The sequence below is a fragment of the Rhinopithecus roxellana genome, chromosome 19 (genome assembly GCF_007565055.1).
Source record: "Rhinopithecus roxellana isolate Shanxi Qingling chromosome 19, ASM756505v1, whole genome shotgun sequence".
Lineage (NCBI taxonomy): Eukaryota > Metazoa > Chordata > Mammalia > Primates > Cercopithecidae > Rhinopithecus > Rhinopithecus roxellana.
In genome coordinates, this window is record NC_044567.1 from 31,565,486 (window position 1) to 31,571,485 (window position 6,000).

The window sequence follows — 6,000 nt, forward strand, 5'->3', positions numbered from 1 at the left end:
CAAGAGAATTAAAAAAACAAAAAACAAACAAACAAAAAAAAACTGCACACATAAACCTAATGTGTTCGTAGCATTGTTCATAAGAGCCAAAAAGTGGACACAAGCCAGATGTTCATCAGCTGATGAATGCATAAGCAAAACTGGTGAATCCACACAATATGACTTGGCAATAAAAAGGCATGAAGTGCTGACACACTACAACCTGGATGAACCTTGACAATATGCTAGGTGGAAGAAGGCAGACACAAAAGGCCACACGTGGTGTGATTCCATTTATATGAAATGTCCTGAACAGGTAGATCCATAGGGACATCAGCAGGAAACCATTCACAGCAGTTTCCAGGAGCTTGAGTTGGGAGGAGGGGGATAGGTGAAAAAAGGAGTGACTGAAAATGAGTATAGGGTTTCTTTTGAAGGTGATTACAATGTTCTGAAATTAATTAGATAATCGTGATGGTTGTGCAAGTGTACTAAAAACTACTGAATTGCATACTTTAAAATGGTAAATTTTATGGTATGTGGATTACATCTCAGCACAAATATGAGGAATCTCATGCATTCTCCTCTAAAATTACACTCAAAAAGCAAAAAGCACGAGCAAGGGAAAAAAGCAAATTGCCTACTGCAAAATTAAAAGACAGATATTGTTAGGCTGGATTATAAAGCCGTACACAACGATATACTACTGCTTATGAGAAATATAAAGACAAAAGTGAAAAGATGGATAAAAATACGCCATGGTAATGCACACATCAAAATAAACCTGAAGCAGCTCTATTAATATTAGACAAGGGAGATCTCAGAGCAAAGAAAATTGCAAGGGACAAAGAGAGTCATTTGATAATGATATAGGGGTCGTTCATTAAAAGGATATAACAATACTAAGTACCTATGCACCTAGTAACAGAGCTTCAAAATACAGGAAAGATAGGAAGCAAAAATGGATGAAACTGCAAGGGGAAACAGACAAATCCACAGTGGTAACTGGGGCTTTCAGTAACCCTCTCAGGAATAACGCACAGGTGTCCTCTCCCTTCTGTTCCGTATTACACTGTGGATTCTGGCCAGTGCAATAAGGCCAGAGAAAGAAAAGGCCTCCAGGGTGGAAAGGAAGAAGTCTTTCTTAACAGATTATATGTTTATGTAGAAAATCCTAAGAAGTCTACCACAAAGCTACTGGAACTAATAATTGAGTTTCGGGAAGGTAGCATTCTACAAAGTCAATATAGAAGAGTCAGTTGTATTTCTATATGCTAATAATGAACATTTGGAAAGGGAAATTTGGAAAGCACCACCATCAAATACATGAAATACTTGGGGGTACATTTGGCAAAACATGAGCAAGCTCTGTGATTGAAAGCTACAAAACGTTGCTGTGAGAAATTAAAGATGTAAATAAATGAGAGATACACTGAGCAGATTGGAAGAGTTGATATTAAGACATCAGTTCTCCCCAGGTTCATGTACAGAGTCAACACAATTCCTACCAAAATACCAGGAAGCCTCTTTTGGGAGAGTGGGGATAGGGCTAACATTGACAAGCTAGTTCTAAAAGTTATATGAAAATACAAAGGATCTAGCATAGCCAAAACAACTTTGGAAAAGTGCACCAAGCTACTCCTGATACCAAGAAATATTATAAAGCTACAGTAGCAAAGACAGTGTAGTATAGTCATAAATATAGACCTGTTGTAGATCCAGGGGAAACAGTAGAAAGTTCAGAAAGACTACACATTTATGGTCAATGGATTTCCAACAAAGGCACTGCAACAGTTCTATGGGGAAAGCATAATGATTTTTGGGGTGTGTGTGTGTGTGTGTGTGTTTGTTTTTATTTTTTGTTTTTTTAAGATAGTCCCGCTCTGTCGCCCACACTGGAGTGCAGTGGCCATGATTTTAGCTCACAGCAGCCTCGACCTCCTGAGATCAAGGGATCCTCCCACCTTAGCCTCCTTAGTAGCTGGAACCACAGGCATGTGCCACTGCATGCATCTAATTTTTTATTTTTATTTTATTTACTTATTTATTTTGAGACAGAGTCTCGCTCTGTCGCCCAGGCTGGAGTGCAGTGGCGCCATCACGGCTCACTGCAAGCTCTACCTCCCAGGTTCACGCCAGCTAATTTTTTGTATTTTTAGTAGAGACATGGTTTCACCGTGTTAGCCAGGATGTCTCCTGGCTGTGGATCTGCCTGCCTCTGCCTCCCAAAGTGCTGGGATTACAGGCGTGAACCACTGTGCCCAGACTAATTTTTTATTTTTTGTAGAGATGGGGTCTTGCTGTGTTGTCCAGGCTGTTCTCTAACTCCTGCTCAAGAGCTCCTCCTGTCCCGGTCTCCCAGTGTTGGGATTACAGGCATAAGCCACCACACCGGCCCTATAAAGAAGCCTTATGTGGTAGGTGGAATAATTGTCCTCAAAGATTGCCATGTCCTAATCTCTGGACCTTGTGAATATGTCACTTTACATGACAAAAGGGACTTTGTAGATGTAAGTGCAGGATCTTGGATGGGGGATCCTGGATTATCTAGGTGGACACAATCTAATCCCATGAGCCCTTAAAAGTCAAGTCTATTCGGCCGGGCGCAGTGGCTCAAGCCTGTAATCCCAGCACTTTGGGAGGCCGAGACGGGTGGATCACGAGGTCAGGAGATCAAGACCATCCTGGCTAACACGGTGAAACCCCGTCTCTACTAAAAATACAAAAAACTAGCCGGGCGAGGTGGCGGGCGCCTGTAGTCCCAGCTACTCGGGAGGCTGAGGCAGGAGAATGGCGTAAACCCGGGAGGCGGAGCTTGCAGTGAGCTGAGATCCGGCCACTGCACTCCAGCCTGGGCGACAGAGCGAGACTCCGTCTCAACAACAACAACAAAAAAAGTCAAGTCTATTCTTTGGCTATGGTTAGTCAGAGAATGATGTGATGGAAGGACAGGCAGGAGAGGGACTCAAGCCCCCCATTCCTGGGGTTGAGGACGGCATGAGCCAAGATAGGGGGGAAGCCTCTGTAGGCTGAGAAGGACTGACAGCAGGGAAGCAGAGACCTCAGTGTTACAACTGCATGAAACAATTCTGCCAGTAGCTCATGTGGGCAAGGAACGAGACGGATTCTGCCCTGGAGCTTCTGGAAAGGAAGGCAGCCCTGCTGACACCCTGATTTCAGCCAAGAGAGCCCTTGTATCAGATGTCTGACCTATGGGACTGTGATGAAATACATTTGTGTTATTTTAATTCCCTAGAACTGTGGTCATTTGTTATGGCAGCACTAGAAAACTGACGCATGTTGTAACTCTGTAATCAGGAACGACCCCGTTTAACAATGAGCAAAAGATGTGAACAGACGCTTTACCAAAGAAGATTTATGGATGACAGATAAGTGGGTGAAAAGATGTTCAACATCAGTAGTCATCAGGGGAGTGTAAGAGCCACAGTGAGATACAGAGTCACCAGAATGGCTAAAAGGAAATAGACCACGCCCACACTGGCCCGGATATGCAGCCCCTGCCAACTCCCCTGCACAGCCAGGAGGAATGCAGAATGGTGCAGCGATTTGGAAACAGTTTGTCAGCCTCTTAGACAATGAATGGTTTACCTCCCGTATGAACTGACCACATCACCCTTGCTATTTGCCCAAGAGAAGCAAAATAATGTCAAAGGCTTGTCCATGACTGCTCATAGCAGCTCTATTCATAATAGTCAAAAATTGCAGCAAGGGGCTGGGGGTGATGGCCCACATTTGTAATCCCAGCACTTTCAGAGGCAAAGGCAGGAGGATGACTTGAGGCCAGGAATTCCAGACCAGCCTGGGAAACACGGTGAGACACTATCTCTACAAAAATTCTTAAAAATTAGCCACTTGTGTTAGTGCATGCCTGTAGACCCAGCTACTCAGGAGGGTGAGATGGGAGGATCACTTAAACCCATGAGGTTGAGGCTGTGGTGAGTTACGATGGAGGCACTGCACTCCTGCCTGGGTGACAGAGCAAGACCCTGGTTTTTTGTTTGCTTGTTTGTTTTAAGACAGGGTCTTGCTCTGTTGCCCAGGCTGGAGTGCAGCGGCACGATCTCAGCTCACTGCAACCCCCGCCTCCTGGGTTCAAGTGATTCCCCTGCCTCAGCCTCCCAAGTAGCTGGGATTACAGGTGCCCACCATCACGCCCAGCTAATTTTTGTATTTTTAGTAGAGATGGGGTTTCCCCATGCTGGCCAGACTAGCCTTGAACTCCTGACCTCAGGTGATCTACCTGCCACGGCCTCCCAAAGTGCTGGGATTACAGGCGTGAGCCACCACGCCTAGCCAAGACTCTGTCTTTAAACAAACAAAAGAATGAAAAACAATTCTGATGTCCATAAAGGACAGAGAAAGAAATGGTGGCATTTGCATACAATGGAAAACGATTTAGCAACTAAAAAGGATGGGTTATTGATGGATAAATCTCAAAGAAATTATGTGGAGTAGTGTGACAAACAATTTTCCCTTTATATAAAATTCTATAAAATACAAAGAAATATATTTTGACAAAAAACATACCGGTGGTTGCCGGTGGGTGGCTGGAGACTGAAGTGGGGGGATTCCAAAGAAGAGGGAAACTTTGAGGCTGATGGAGATGGTCACCATCTAAATCGTAGAGCTGGTTCACAGACATTCGTATGTCAAAACGGATCAATTTGCACGTTTTAAATATGTGTGGTGCATTGTCCATGGATTATACTCTCTCATGTGGGCATCGCCGACAGGAGTCCTGTCTATTTCAGTCACCATTTCATCCAAGTCCTGGAACAGAGCCTGACCCAGAGCGGATGCCCAGCACACGTGGGGAGGAACAATGAGTGTCCGGCTCCACGCATGGTTCTGACTGTGCTTCCAGCCCGGAGGCTCTGCTCTTTCCACAAACCCTTTTCCTTGTGAGGCAGCTGGAATCACTCTGTTGCCTGCATTCCCGGTTCCCGACGTCACACCCGGGTTGTTTGTGAGGCCAAGGGAGCAGCTGTAGGTGCCACCACGGAAGTCCGTCTTCTCGGCTAATGCTGAGCTTTTTTTCCTCTTGTCCCTGGCATGTATATAACCAGCCTGTTCACATTCCACCCTCTCACCTGGGCCTTCCCTCCGGCCCTCACCCACCATAATCCTGGTCATGTGGCCTTCTGCAGGCAGGCGTGGGGGTGGGGTGGTATAGGGGCACCATCCCTTGTCCTAGCTCCTCTCCGAGTCTTCACCAGATCAGGAGGAGCAGGCATAAGACCCACAGGGCCCCACAGTGGCCGCCAGAGGCCTTCTCTGCAGGCCATGTCACGGATCATTGATCTCATTGATTTGCAACAAGGAAAGCTGCGCAGTTGTGGAGACACACCTGGGGGCTGCCGCCAGCCAGCACTGATTCCTCCTTGGAGTGGGCTGGGAAGGCAATCATCTTCAGAACGCTAAGGACCTGTGGGCTCCACGCTGGGCCTTTGGCTAATGTCTTACACTTGAAGAGTCTCTGCTGGTTTCTATCATCAGCCCCGGCTTTCTCATCCATTCCCCACCAGGCAAGGAAAGAAAGGAAGTGTTTCTATTAATCGATAACAGTGTAAACGGGGAAGAACGCACCACCCCCTGCAGGACCGGCCACAGAATTTGCCAAGGGCCTCTCACAAAATGGAAGGCTGTGGGGCCCCCTGTTCAAAAGCTATTCACAATTTCAAGATGGTGACCGTGGAGCCCCAAACCCAGCTGCAGCCTGCTGAGCTCCGGGCCTGCGGGCCTGCATGGGTCACACCTATGAAGCTGGCCCAGCCACACGCAGTGACTCATTGCCCGGTACATCAGCCAAGAGCGTTTCATCACCCACAGCAGGCCTTGTTTTAGAGGCTGGACTGGGAGAGATAGGAGGGGGCTGAGCCACAAGACCCCCAGGATGTCTTCTCCCAGGGGAGAGGGTGCCAGCTTGAACGCCCCTAGGCACTAGGATGTCTCCACTACAAGGCTCCCTGGGGTCCACATCCACATTGCTTTATTTTTATT